This window comes from Cupressus sempervirens, chromosome 5, assembly GCF_028749045.1.
Source record: "Cupressus sempervirens isolate cs-2001-9-10 chromosome 5, ASM2874904v1, whole genome shotgun sequence".
NCBI lineage: Eukaryota > Viridiplantae > Streptophyta > Pinopsida > Cupressales > Cupressaceae > Cupressus > Cupressus sempervirens.
The window spans coordinates 891,202,460-891,218,190 of NC_143122.1; the positions used below are offsets into that span (position 1 = coordinate 891,202,460).

At 36.1% G+C, this 15,731-nt stretch overlaps 1 pseudogene; it reads right to left on the reverse strand.

Annotated features, from left to right (window-relative positions):
* Nucleotides 1–10,921, reverse strand: part of LOC149558791 (U3 snoRNP-associated protein-like EMB2271) — a 41,318-nt pseudogene extending 30,397 nt beyond the window's left edge.
* Between the last annotated feature and the right edge of the window lie 4,810 nt (nt 10,922–15,731).

Genomic DNA, 15,731 nt, shown 5'->3' on the forward strand with positions numbered 1-15,731 from the left:
ATCAGAAGTTAAAAAGGCAGAAAAGCAAGCCCTTAATGTAACATATATTTGCAATATGCAATAGTGCAAGACAATCATCTTTTAATGAGTCTAATTAGATAACCTTAGCATTTAACTTCAGCAATATGAACTTCCCACTAAAAATATGCTCACTGGTGCTATTTAAATTTTAATTAGGCCTTTTCTCATCTGACATTGACTTCAGAACAGAAAAAGGTGATCTCATTTCTTACCAAAGGTATATCATGCACAACTTTAAGGCTTTTATTGCTGTTCTCAATAGCCCACAATCGCACAATTCCATCACCAGCCCCTGATGCAGCAAGATCACTCCCTCTACACACTGCAAGAGCTCCAACCCAGGACTCTACAGAAGAGCTACTTCCCATTTTATGTGTTACGTTACCATTTCCTGCATCCAAGCAAAAAATTCAACACAATTTTTTAAACACATAAACTAGAGAAGAAAAGAAAGAGAAACAAATGAACCAAAACAAAAGCGTGTTAAAAACATAGACATCCAAAAAGCAGTAACAAGGTCCAAACTTGCAGGTCGTGTAATGTCTCCATTTTGGATTTTTTTTGCAATGCAATTGGTGTTGGCTTTGCAGGTTAGTGTCAGCCTGATCAGAGGAATAATTTACCAATGAGCTTAGATGGTTTAAAGGAGTCATTAGTACTTTCACATGTTATTTACGACTTCTGGTTGTTAATGTTTTCGAACCAGAATACAGGAATGCGATAACAAATGACACAATAACTTATCCTGAGAAAACCCTCCTACTCAGGGGTGGAAAATCCAGCCCCACAAAATATAGACCCTTTTATAGAAAGCTAAAACAAATACACAGGGCTCTTAAACTTCTGATTATCAATACCAAACAATCGATCAGTCAGTAGTATACGAAGTTTAATCACTTCAACTATGCAGATACAGAATATAAAAGTTCTTCAAATGAGATTAACTAACTCACTCAAATCTGGTTTATCACAGATCACATACATACAAATACAATATCATAAGATGCGCTTGATACAGAAGATTTACTCATATTTCAGACCACTAAATATCTATGCAGAAAAATGATCAAACACCCAATACTCTCTCTCAACCCAATTTCTCTCCAACTGAACAGTATAATAAAGGCACCAATGATTTATCAATTAATTATATCTCTTTGAATAAATGACATTATTTCTCTTGCAACAAATTTGGCTAGTTACAGGGGTTGTCTTTACAGTCCACTCATCCTTGATTTTTAAAAAAATATCTACCATAGAGATTCTGGAATAGTATAGAGAGAGAGAGAGAGAGAGACTTCAAGTTTGAAGAGCTGCAGTTGTGACACTTATTTTGCCTAGCATAATTGCTAATTGCACCTTCCTATGCAAATTAATTCATTTTGTTCAATGTTGTCTTTTTTAACCTTTCTCAATAGATCAATTATTTTTTTTCAATGTTGGCATTTTAATCAAACAGTGGCATGACATTAAACCCAAATTTCCAATTATCATTTACAAATTGCTTACCAATATCATTGCCATCATCAACCTGTGATGATGTCATTTCTTCTGGCTTTTCCTCAGCGCCATGATTCTCTGAGAGATGTTGAATACCCGCATGCCCATGTGCACCTTTTGCAATAAAAACTGGTTTTTTCCGCATCATGCTCCAAAGTTCTATGCTTCCATCATCAGAACCTGATATAAACTCTTCATTGTTGACAAAACAACAAAATTCTAAAGATGCTGCAGGTCCTCTAAACACTAACTGTGTCTCCTCAGGAATCTGCACACCAAAGTTAGTCATTGGGGATAATCTATTAAATAATCAGTAAACCATAACCATCACACAAGCACTCTAAAGAAAAAAGGCCATAAATAGATTTCATCATAAAAGTTGAAGCCACTGAATGGATGGTGATGGGAATTTCTAGTCTATCTGCCTTGAACATCATTAGTAATAAATGATCCATCATTTTATATAATGTCAACAAATAAAATACTAAAACTATACAGGGAAGCTAGAAAAAAGGGGTTAAATATTGTGAAAGATAAAACAAACTTTTCACAACCACGGGAATGCTCCATAATATAGACACTAGATTGGGAGAATGATATGATGAGCTAAGCACCTACACCATAAGATCATTCAGATTTTCTAGACAAGAAGTTTCAAAGCAAATTACAGCAGATCTTGGTATTTGTTTCATGACACACAACACATACTGATAGCAAAAATTTCAGAATACTATCATCAAACACCTCAAAAGAAGTGACATTATTTTTTAATGTAAACTTGAGCTACTATATAAAAAATTATATATGAAACAGGATATCTCTAAGTGCCTAAATCCTTCCACCAATACATTAAAATATACCTTCCATAAACGCAATGTGTGATCATGTCCAACAGAAAGAACTCGTTCTTTTCGCAAGCAATCTACCATTAGGATTTCACTTTGATGACCGTAGAGAGTATCCATGTACAATCTGTCTTCTGCACTCCACAATTTGATTGTACGATCAAATGATCCAGATATGAGTTGCTGTGTACCTTGCCGAAAAGCTAAACAAGACACAGCTCCCCTGTGACCTGGAAAGGCCTGCAGTAAATAGAGAAGATTAAAAATTGAATGATTGCTCTGCCCAGATTAATAATGGATAAGCACTAGAGGTTATGAAATTTGTACTTGAATATGTTCCCGTGTGTGGGTATCCCATAGATGAACAAAACGATCTAATCCTCCAGTAGCCATGTACCGGCCATCAGAACTGATAGCCATTGATAGAATATGTTTGCTGCGCTGCTTCCTATTTAAACTTTTTGTAGAGGCTTCCTTGCTGGGCCAGTCATATTTCTCACTTGCACCTGTTTCAACATCCCAATGAAAAATAGTACCATCTTTTGATGCTGAGAAACCCTTTGAATCATCTTCTCTTAGAGCTACAGCTGTTACAGACTGCTTGTGTCTTTTAACAACTCGCCACTCTACCTGATTGGAAGGCTTCACAACCCTGTTGAGAATTGACCTTTAGCATTCATTTATTATACGGAACCAAACTAACATACCACAACATATTGTCTTGAATTTCCATTTACTAAATGAATTCTTTTCAAAATTCTGAAGGGCTAATCAATAATTTCCTGTGGCACTTATTAGAGAAATTTGGAATTTGGAATAATTGTCCACTCAATTACTTACTACTTCAAACCATCATACGAGGCTATGCATTGAACTCTTTTACAAAACTCAGCACCAACCACACTATCAACATTTCTTTAGCAAAAAAAAAATATTACCAATAGGCTGGATAGCTATTCAAAATTCATGATATAAACATCAAAAAAAGAAACTAAAACAGCTATAAACATTCATGCGTATAGACTTGTTCCTTGAATGAAGTATGCACACATGTAACAGAATCAAACGACTAGGCAGTTCAGTTGAATACAATGCCTTTTCTGGAAGTAGAGAAAAGATAAATGCACCAGCAAGCTATCATAACATCTACAAAAAAATTATCTTTAAATTGTATTTTGTTAATATTTCATTGACAATCAAGTAAACAAGCAAGTATTTTTAGATTAACAATCTTCTGTTAATATTTCAGATTACCATAACTACTAATTTTAAGTGTTTGAACCATTCTCTGGTGAATGAAACTCAAAAACTTTAAAATAAAAGCCCTGGTCTAAATAAACACAAAGAATCACCTCAAGAAAAAAAGTTCTTATAATAAAAAATTTAAACACAAGAGGTTTGAATCTCCAGGCCATCAAGTTGCTCTTATTTGTCGCATCAATAATAATACACAACTAAACCAATATACAGTTGAGAACTCCAGACACCAATAAAAATAACTAAAAGATCATTGTAATTTGACGGCATACAGTCAACTGTGACTTATTTCTGGTGCAAAAGCTTAAGCATCATTTAGAGTTGGATCCACACCCAAAAGAAAAATGTGCAGAACTTGTCCCAAAAAGATAATTTCTGCAATGTCCCTAAATTTAAGTTCCACTAAGGCCATAGCTAAAATAAAAAATGTATAGTACTGCAAAAATGCGAAGTACTATAAAAAAAATTTAGGTACTATAAAATCATAACTTCAACTTGAAATGTATAAACTTACTGATAACCAAAGCAGAGTATATCATGGTTTAGAGCCCCATAAAAGCATAAATTGTTTGGGGAGTAAATCCACAAACCAGAGGAGTGGGATTTTTAAATCCGCAAACCAGAGGAGTGGAATTTTGGAAAAAATCGACAAAAATCAGATATAGACAAAAAAATGTGAAAAACTCAAGAAAAGCAGTCAAGAACTGCGCTTCTTTTTTAATTAAAGGACATTTCCATAGAATGGATGAAAAGGGACATACATAATGATTCAAAGCACTTGCACAACCTCCTGATATATTTTAAACTTGGAGTACTCAAAGTTTTAACCGTGATATTGTTTGTTTAGAATTCAATCAAGCTATGATTTGAACAACAAAATATGATGTGGCCTTTCTTATTTTTCAAAATCAGAATGAAGCTACGAAAATCTTCATATTCATTTAAGTAGAATTTATTTGTGATATTGCTATCAAGATTCGTCTGTGTAGTTTTTGAGTCAAACTCATTGACCCAAGTTTCATGAGTAGTAGTTTACAATATTCCATCTCACATAAGAATAAATGGAACACTATGCACTCATTACATCCAAGTGGTGCTCACAAACGTGAACCACTAGGACTTCCCAAAAGGTCACTCATCCCAGTACTACTCCAAGCATAAGTGCAATTAACCATGATTGTACCTTAAGAATCATTCTTTAGAAAGCCTCTTAAACTCATCAATTGATAAGTGGGAGATGTTTTCCACAGAAAATCTAATCGTTATATTTACTATCAGGATTCATCTATGTAGTTTTTTAGTCAAACTCATTGACCTAAGTTTCATTAGTGGTTCGCAAGAACCCATCTCTTATGAGATTGAATGGAACAATTAGCATTCATTGCATCTAAGTGATAAAGAGTGAAGCACCAAGACTTCCCAAGTCGTCACCCATCCTAATAGCGGTCTAGCTCAAGTGTGTTTAACAACGAAGTTTCCTCCAAAGTTAATCCCACTTGGCTTGCAACCCCATTTACATAACCTTCAATATGTGTTGTGCCTTATGAACCATTTATTGGAAAGCCCCTTATACAAATCAAATAATAAGTAGGCCATATTTTCCACAACAAGTCAAACTATGATATCTCTATCAAAATTCATCAGTGTAATTTTTGAGTCAAACTCATTGATCCAAGTTTCTTGAGTAATGGTTCTCAAGAATCCATCTCTCATGAGAATGAATGGAACACTTAACACTCATTGAATCTAGGTGATGAGCAGAGGTGAAGCATCGGGACTTTCCAAAACATCACCCATCCTAGTACTATTCCAACTCAAAGTGCACTTAACCACAAAGTTGCCTCCAAGGTTAGGCCCACTTTGTTTGCAACCCCATTCACAAAACCTTCAGCAAGTGTTCTGCCCTATGAAACATTCATTATAAAGCCCCTTAAGCTCATCAAATGATAAGTTGGAGATATTTTCCATAAGTTAAATTTTGATATTGCTAATAATTTTTGAGTTAAACTCGTTGACCCATGTTTTGTGAGTAGTGGTTCACAAGAGCCCATCCCTCATGAAAATGAATGGAGCACTAACCACTCGTTGCATCTAGGTGAAGCTCGTAGAGGTGAAGCATTAGGAATTCTCGAGAGGTCATTCATCCTAGTATTATAGCTTTGACATGCTTAACCATGGAGTTTCGTCCAAGGTTAAGGCTACTTTGCTTGAAACCCTGTTTGCAAAACCTTTAACAAGTATTGTGCCTTATGAAGCATTCATTAGGAAGCCCCTTAATCTCATCAATTGATAAGAAGGAAAATTCATTATTTAGAACTCTCTCAAGTTCCTTTCATTATATACACTCAACAAACAATTGTATACAAAGTTGGCATGACATACACATATGTGAAGTGATACATACACGTGTATATAACAAAACAATTCTATATATGTTGAACATAAAGACTGAGCTGCGTGAATTATAAATTTAATTTAAGTTATAAATATTGAGCAATTTCATAAATCATAAGAACTTATATGTCATAATTGACAAGCCTAAAGTGATTTATATAATTATCGACGGGTTCTTTGTTTTCTCTAAAATAGATAGTGAAAAACAATGTTACCCTGCTCTTTTAGATATATTGCAACAAATAAGGAAGCTTTGTTATGATCTTCTTTTGCTTCATATTGCAACAATTTAAATATTTGAAATTCACATAAACAAAATCAATGTTAGAAAAGAAATATTATCAATCAAGTTATACAATATATTCAATGCTGAGAGGAAAAATTTCTTTGTAATTGCCTATCTCTCATGCCACTTCCCGAATCTACAATACTTCGCGACTACGCAAAACTTTCAACCCCACTTTCCCAATTGCATCTTGAACACCACGCATCAATTTCGTAGAGAAACACGTCATATTTTTGCAAGTTTTTCCCATCACAATTGCTATTAGAGTTTTTGCTAGTTTCCCGTAATTATTTTGCTTATCAAATTGTCACTTTTTGCCAATTAATCATCTATTAAATTGCAAAAAAAGTTGAAAGTCGTTGACCAAAAATCCTTGATTTTTGGGAGAATGAATCACTGCACATGCCAACTAATGATTAATCACACATAATCATGATTTTTTGTCATTTTTTGCTTCTATGCTATTAATATTTATTAATAGACAATAACAATTAATATTTTGAAACTACTTTGTAATATTAATTATAAACTATAAGAGTTTGTTGCTTCTTGTAAAAGGGCAATCTATAATAGTCATAGTTACACCGCCTTCGGGGACAGGGGGACAGCAGAATTGGGGAGCAAGTTCCTAGGACGGCTTACAGAGGGGCCTCAATTTGGGGACAACGGGGAGACGGTGGCAGGGGACGGGGCGTTGTATATACTATACATACGATACTTAAAATGCTAGTTATGAAAAGATGTATTGCAATAGAAGATATAAACATGTAAAAGTGTCAATACTTGAACATTGCATTGAGTTGGAACATCGAACATTGAACATAAATAGTCAAATCAGCACATAGTAAACATTGGACATCCCCCCATCCTCAGTGAAGGTGGCAGAAATTGACGGTGTCGCTTGGGATAGGGGGACAAAGTCCCCAAGTACCTGGTGCATCCCCTTCTTCGAGATGTGGGGCAAAAGGGGAGGGACGTGTCTCCATGTTACTATGATAATAGTGCATAATAATTATAGTTTCATAGCCCAAGTCCCCGGTGCATCCCCGTCTCTTCATAGCCTTTGCTCATTATAAATTAGAGGTTGCTGGCATTTGGAACACAAATACCAATCTGGCAGCGCTTAGTACATTTGCAGCGATCCTTCACGAAAACCAACAAATAATGCTCCTCAACCAAAAGCCAACTACTCTACAATTATTGGTGTTGTCTATTATGATAATGGTCAAGATAAAGATGTAATCAACACATGCACCATCCTTCATCTCCCCCTTAAAATCCACTATTATTAGATGCATTTTCCTTTTACAAGTCACTTCAATGACTTTGATTGATCAACAACTAAAGGTTTCCATTATTCCATCCATGATATGGATACCTCTACCTCATCCCACAAATTACTTATGGGCTTCAATGGATCCCTTACGAGGTTCTTCTTTTGCAATTAGTTGTCACATACCTCAAAACCTAGGCACTTGTACCCTTTTCAATCTTCATTAATTTATCTGAGCATTTTTTGCCAACATGGTGAGAAGAAAATGTTGAAAGTCAATCCCTTTGCATAGATACATCTATGAATGTGATAATTGGCAATCTCTCGAAACTCTTGTAAAATATCATTTCCAGCTATTTGATTTGGTCTCGTGTAAGAACCATGGATTGTTCTTTAAGTGTGGCCAAAAGTGGGCAATTCCTCTACCAAAAGTTCAAGATCAGATGGAGCAAGGGGGCTCATTTCTTGAGGCCCTCTCCACAACCCAAAACACATGTTACATCACCAAATGTAAAGAACTAGCCTATAGAGATTACTATAACAGTGTGTCATGGTCCCCAAGAAATTGAAGATGAGGATATTCCTTCCAAATGTCCATTTAGCTCTTCTAGAACCCATATGACTACCATTTCCCCACGTATATAAATCACCAAAAAGTGTTATACAACACAGCTGAGATATTCCCCACATGCTAAAAGCTCACCACTAGTATTAACGAGAGCCTCAACATGTTTTGGATGTGAAACATTGACATCTACAGCATGGCCAAGTCTACCTCCACAAGCAATGCTCCTATACATCAAGCACTACAGCTAACTTCTATCACAGACTTCTGTAACTATTTATCTACCCCCTTTTACCTCATTTCACAGTTCTTGTATGATTTCTGCATGTTTTCCTCTATAGAATCATATGCGACTATATTTGAGGATTGTTTTAGGTTTGAAAGTTGCCTTTTAATGAATACAGTTTTGATTTGAACTATGAAAACTCTTCATGCCTATGACTATATAATTGCATGCTTGTATGTATTACTCATCTTGACAGATTCAAAGGAACAAAAAGTTTCCATATTTCTGAAGGAATTTAGGCAACTACTACAACCAACCATATGATACAACTTTACGTTTGCAATATATCATGCCCATGCTAGAGATCATGTTCTTAATAAATAAACCTAGGATATACAATAAAATATAATGGCAATTCATTATAATAGGCCACCGCCAACCATATCTACAAGAATTAAACAGAAGAAATTTATTTTAAAAGGGAAAGTAGAGTTAGAAGAAATTATAAAGCAATTTAATTTTTAATAGGGTTGACTGGAATATTTTTTATCATTAAATAGCGGCTAGGGGCAGCACCCTTGTAGTAATATCTAAAAAATCACATCATTGGGCAAGAGACTGTATTCAAAATGTCCTGATTATTACTTCTATCTGTAATTCATCTACCCCTCAACTGAACATCTTCTATAAATCCTACTAAACAACAACCCATCCAGGCATTTCCTTGGCAGCACAAACCTTGACTAGGCATCCAGGGCCACACTTAGAATGAATGGCCAAATCCTCTTTCACAAGTAGCTCCACACTAGAGGAGGCAACACTGATATCTTTGACCTGAACACTCTCCTCATCCCTAGCAAGACCTTCCAAAATGAATTACTTCTGCAACCAACCAGGCCACACTCCTTTAGTAGGTCCGTCAATTTCTTCAGAAAGGTATTGCATCTTGCCACCATCCACCGCTACACAATTCTAGAACCATCCACCCAGCAAAGGGGATATCTCTTCACTTCCTTCCGTCATTGACATATCACATAGTAGACTTTTAGCAAAGCGATCATCTTCTTTTCATCAATGTTCTCCTGCATATGGTCTAATTCATCAAGGAAATTTTCTTGAAAAGCTTCGTACACAATGCAACCATATCCTTCGCTTCACCAACATTGTTCAAGACTGCAACAAACATTGTCGTAATATCCATATTCACACAACAACAATGCTCAGATGAGAGAAAATCCCCGCCCAAAAGCCTATGTACTGCACAGACAACCAGCCCATGGCTGTAGATCAGAAGCTTTTCAGCCATTTCTCTAATTAAAAAGCAGTGCCCCATTATGGAAAGGTGTGAGTCCCCCAACTCTGGAAGCTACAAGGGTGAGCAAAATGCATTTGTATATGGGAGCATTCAAGACATTTTTGGAATGGAAATCGAATAAGCAGATCAGCAATTTGGATTATATATGAGGACCTATTAAGGAGTGAAAGACAAGTCAATATTAAGGAAGAGAACTGCAATCAGCAATGACACAGCAGAAAACTCAGATGAGTTTTCTTTTCAGAATTATTGAGTTGAATGATAATTAAATTTCATCATTTTTTAATATTTAAGATACAATACAGTTTTCAACCTAAATAGGAACTATTGTTCTAGGGCAAAAATAAGAAATGTCCCTAAAGAGAAAACTACACAATATTGCCCATGTAAACTGACACTAGTTCTGTTGCTCCTTGCAATGTCTATCTTGCTTCTTTGAAACGCTGTCGTGCTCAATTTCTACCTTTAGGACTGTCTCTTAACCAAAACAAAAATCAAGTGATTTCATGAACTCCATTGCTCCATGTTCTTATCAAGAAAAAGTTTTCTCGCACGTGATACCTTCAAAATCATCCTCCCAATTATTACCTTAGCCAAAAAGAGAATTTTATCAATCCGATAAATAAATTTAAATGAAGAAGGGAAATACCTCGAAGCAAGAAGATGCTGCACACGGCCGCTCTCTTCGAGCTGCTCCTGCTGAAGAATCTCGGCAACAAGCGAATCCCGTTTACCCCTCCGCCCTTCTTCATCTTCATCTTCTTTGTTTTCCTCATCCTGATCTTTTGTTATTTCCCTAATTTTGTCCAGATAAGCTTTGGCCAACTTAAGTCGCTTATCATCAGCAGTCTCTGTATCTTCCAAGGCGACGTCTTCATCTTCTTCCTCCCCATTTCTGTCAACAAAATCGTCGTCGTCTTCTTCGCTGCTGTGAATCTCCTCCCCCTTCCCTCTTTGTCATTTAAAGGTTTTATCGTTGAAAAATGGGTCATTGCCAATTGCAGGAGTTTTTCTTTTTCTGTTACTTCCTCCTCCTCGTCCTCCTCTTCCTCCTCCTCTGGATACATTGCTCTTATGGCGCTGCTGGTTTTTCTTCATATTAAACATTGTCGGAAATCTTGATCCTTTCAGCTTTAACAATGGCGGCACCTTCCTTCAGAAACTCTGTGACTGCCACTGCATTTTTTCATCGGCTTAAACCTCTGAAAATAAATTTTAGGTTTTGGGGGACTGAATCTTGCCTATGCGACCGAAAAGAATTAAATTGGATGGAAGGAATATTTTTTTTTTATAATTATTTAACATATACTTTTACAAATCTACATAACTATATAAATTTTACAAATTTACATAACTATATAAATATTGGTAGACATATTACAATACTTTTCAGATTAATTTGAAGTTGTTTTCATTTAATTTTTGATAACTAGTTTTAAAAATAGTTTCACATATAAATAAGAAATCTATTGGTTGTAAGTTGAGTATGATCTTCAAGTAGGCCTTCCTTGTGTGTAGAAGGTCATTTTCTATTAATAGCATTTATTTCCTTATCCAACCTTTTTTTCTATAGGGTCTTTATTTCCCAATGGCCAACCATAATCAAAGTGTTCAATGTCTCCAAAAATCGTTGGTGGTCGAACATGCGTCTTTCAAGGAAGCATTACAAGAAACCCTCTCAATCCTAGATGGAGCACGCTTCTACAAGTAGTGATCAACCACATCCACCTCTACCAAGGACTTCAATGGGTGTAAGGAACTACCTACCAACGCTTAAACCTAACCAACAAATGGTCATGGCTATTGATGTAGAAAAATCTAAATTAAAGAGCTCTATTGTATTTCTATCAACCCAGGAACTAACTAATCTGCCTTCTCAAACTTTTTAAAATGAGTGGCTTCATAAAGTGTGGGGAAAAATATTAGTTTTTCACTTTTCATGCTTTCGTATGTTACATCAAGGATTGTTTTGGGGTTTTCAATAAACAATAATAGCGAAAAGAAAAGTATTAAGACAGTTTTGGAGGATAGGTGCCTATAACTTTTGGGTCATCTCATGGTCTCCATAACCTATACAAGAGGAGATTTTTGCCCTATCCTGCCCTTGGTGGCTCTCTAATGAAAACGTTCCTCCATTTTTGTTCAATATTGTACCTCGTGCTCTTTAACTCATTATAAATGTTATAAGGGTTGATAAAAACTAATTATCTTCTCCTCCATACTAATGCAAGGGTCCTTATATCTCTCAACCCTAGTCTAGACATCGCCAAGGGGGGGGAAATGATTTGGATGATCAATTGGTTTCTTGTTTTGTTACATTCCTTGGAGGAATCAATGTGTGCTTCTTGTGTAGGACAAGACGTATGTGAAGCTCTTGTCCACTAATCAAAAGAAGCTTATTGCTAACCCTAAATCATTAGAGACTTGCAATGGTAATTCTTACCTTAATAATCTTGCCAAGAATACTCCAAATACATAGCCCTTTAAATTTTCTTCTCATACCCCCTCTAAGACATCTTCCATCAAACTTTATGGTCATTTCTAAAAAACTTGACCACCTCAAAGTTGCTTTCTCGAAAAAGGTGAACCTGTCGCTTTGTACACCAGCTAGACTCTCCCTAGGGGTCAAAACCTACTTAAGGCCAACTCTTGAAATTTTGGTTTGAAGCCCTATGATCCTCATCCTAAACACGGGACTAAGAATGCTCAAAAAAATTCTATTGAAAAAATCACAAGGGTCCTTGATCCTATGTTTATTAGTAACAGATCCTCCAAAGGTGAAGGTTCCTCACCCCACAATCCTACCTCCATGGACTAGGAATCTTTGGAAAAACATGTCATTTCACCCTTAGTCCTAGATAAGAATGGTAGCAAGGTTGGAAGTGTCCACAAGGTGACTAAGAACGAATCTAGGATTTTGGGTAGGGTTAAGAATTTAAACAGCGATACTAATATTGTAGTTTCTTGTGATGGCTTGGAAGCCCTTCAAAATATGTATGCTAAAGAGAAAAAGCTCTCTAATTTCTCCCTTGTGATCATCTTGAATCTTCCTCCCCCACCTCCCCTTTGCAAGCATTTCATTTTTGCATTTCCCCTTTATGTCTCTTCTAACCCTGGTACCATTAAGATTCAAGAGGTAGAGCCAAGTGATGCTCGTTAAGAGATGTTTCATGCACTAAAATTAGGTAAAGAAGATATTAATGAGATCATTATTGTTCTCGTAAATGCCACTCAAGATGAACCTAGCATTTTTATTTTTAATGCTCTAAAAAAGAAGGGGAGGGAAAGGATCAAAAGGTTAAGAAACACTTTAGAAACCCCTACTCAATACTTGGACCCCTAAGAGGTTGTGATTAAGAAGAAGAGAGGGGGATTGAAGGACTCCTTTAATAACAATAAAGGGAATAAATACCAAGGAAACAACTCCCAAGCTACTATAAGAGCTTTTATAACACTCATGGATATTGATTTTTAAGGTTGCCTATGGACTTGAAATGTATGTCATGGAATGTCATGGCCCTTGATTCCCCTAATAGGAAATATATTATTAAAAGATTTCTTATGATGAATAGAGGAAAAGATGTTATCCTTCTCCAAGAAATTAAAGTTGTTGATTTTTATCAAGATGTATCCCTAAAATGCATCTCAAAAGATCTCAAATACTTCACCACATCTCGCCATAAAGGAAAAGTGGGGTTGTCATTTTAGTTGGCCCTAAGTGGAGCAAACATATTACCAATTGGGAATGTCCTCCTTGTCATAGATTAATCTAAATAATTTGGATCATTTTTAGATATAGTCATGAAAAGATTGGCACCTATAATGTATATGCAGAAAATGACCACATAGAAAGAACTAAGTTGTGGAAATGGATTTTCCAACTAAGAAACAATTCATGGATTTTTGGAAATGACATTAATATGATTGAACCCCCTTAAAATGAGGTTAAAGGGTGTCATTTTGACTAGAATGGTGCAGACAGATACTTTTGGTATAAAAAGATCAATAAACACAAGCTCTTTGGCAATTTGGATAGCAATAAGACTAACAACAAAGCTATATTGTATACTGAGTCCAATCTTTAACTAGGGGATAAAACAATCTTTTGCAAATTGGATAGATTCTATGTTGATGAAGATAAATTCAAAAGGTTAGAAGTGAATGGCACTAGATCCTATTATTTTAAACTTCTTGGGTCCATTACACAAGGTTGTGACAGAGGACCATCGTGGGTGTAAGACCAATCTTGCATCACCCAAAAATATTTCCTTTCTATTTATTGAATAAGGGTTGTCTTACTGCAGAGTTGTTGTTTCTAGAGATTTTCTACTTAGTAAATTAGTCATACAAGCTCGAAATGTCCTAATTTTAGAGGTGGATGTTCATCTTGGATATATCAGCCTATCAATTAAGGCTTAGTGCCATATGATAAGTATTTGTGGATTTATTAGGTATTTTTGGTGTGTAATTTTGGTATAAAAAATTCAAGCTCACCGTTGAAGCCCTCGGAGACACTAGATGAGCTTTGAAATGGGGTCAATTGGACCTTCTGTGTGTAAAGCCTTGCAAATATTAAGCCAAGGATTATGAAAAGTGGTTATAATAGCCAATTAGAGCAACGGTTCAAAAATTATGGCCTTCTGAAGTAGGGTTGACCAAAATTTCCAAAATAAGTGTCAAAAGTGTATCGGGCCTATTCTATATGGAATTTTAAAGTTAGTTAGTCTCAAGGGTTAGGGTTTGATGTTTAGAAACTTATAATTTTTGCTTATGGATTTGATTGTGTTTGTTTTGTTTAGCATCAACGTTTCAGATCACACTCCATGACCCATCATCAGGATGAGAGAATGCAAGAATGGAATTGTAATCATACGATTCCATTCTTGCATTCTCTCATCCTGATGATGGGTCACGGAGTGTGATCCGAAACATTGATGCTAAACAAAACAAACACAATCAAATCTAGAACTATTCCATTCTTGCATTCTCTCATCCTAATGATGGATCACAGAGTGTGATATGAAATGTTGATGCTAAAAAAAGCAAACACAACCAAATCCAGAAGAAAAAATTATATGTTTAATGGATTGTGGAAATCTAATAAGATTGGTCTAGAAACTTCTCGGTTGGTGTAAATATGTCTATTTAAAGAATGTTTGTACATTATCTAGGACAACTCTGGGTGATAGTTCATAGCTCTATGTTGCAAATTACTAAAAGGAAAGTGCCCATGTGGGTTTGCATATTGTATTTCAAAATTTTGTAATTATGCATTTGCGGTGACAATAAGAAGCATGTTGGTCATTTTTGCCTTCTCGCCAGAATCACCACATTTGAATTCAACGTAGTAACGTTCACAAGTTTTAAATATTCAAATATTCAAAAGGGCGCAAAATACTTTAGGCTAACCTTATGATATTTCTTCCTTGCGCATTTTAATATTTCTACGGGCCTGCAAGTCCCCATCGTCAAATCTAAGGAAGATCAACAGTTGGTGCTATCTCGCTATGGGAAGTTGCACGTTGTTTTTCCATAGGAACATAGCGCCTTTTGGCCGTGTGTCGGGTGGGTCCTCCCTTTCCTTGTTGTTTCTCCAACGCTGAGTTTTGATAGATCCACGGTGGGTGCTATAGCACTATCAAAAAATTTGTGTTCCTCGCCGTTAGCGACATAGCGCTCGGACGAAAAATGATATTACAGCGACATCAGAAGCAAGGCGAGTCCCAAGCATGCCCCGTTGGATATCAGTGATGAAATTTAGCGCAAATGGTGGGACCTCAGGCAACGTGGAAGGATGACTGTGCTTGGAACAAGGCTTTGATTCATCACCAGTTGGGCAGTTCGTTGATGTCAACAGTTACCTGGACCCACGCCCCTTTTGAATGCATGAAGATTTCCTCACCCTCAGATCAGTTTGGATCAATGGTGGGTGTTATCTCGCTATGGAAAACTGTGAGGAAATTATCCATAGTGATATAGCGCCTCGACAACGCGTGGCACAGACGACATCATGGGCATGCCCTTCTCCAAAGTAATATTATGGCTCTTC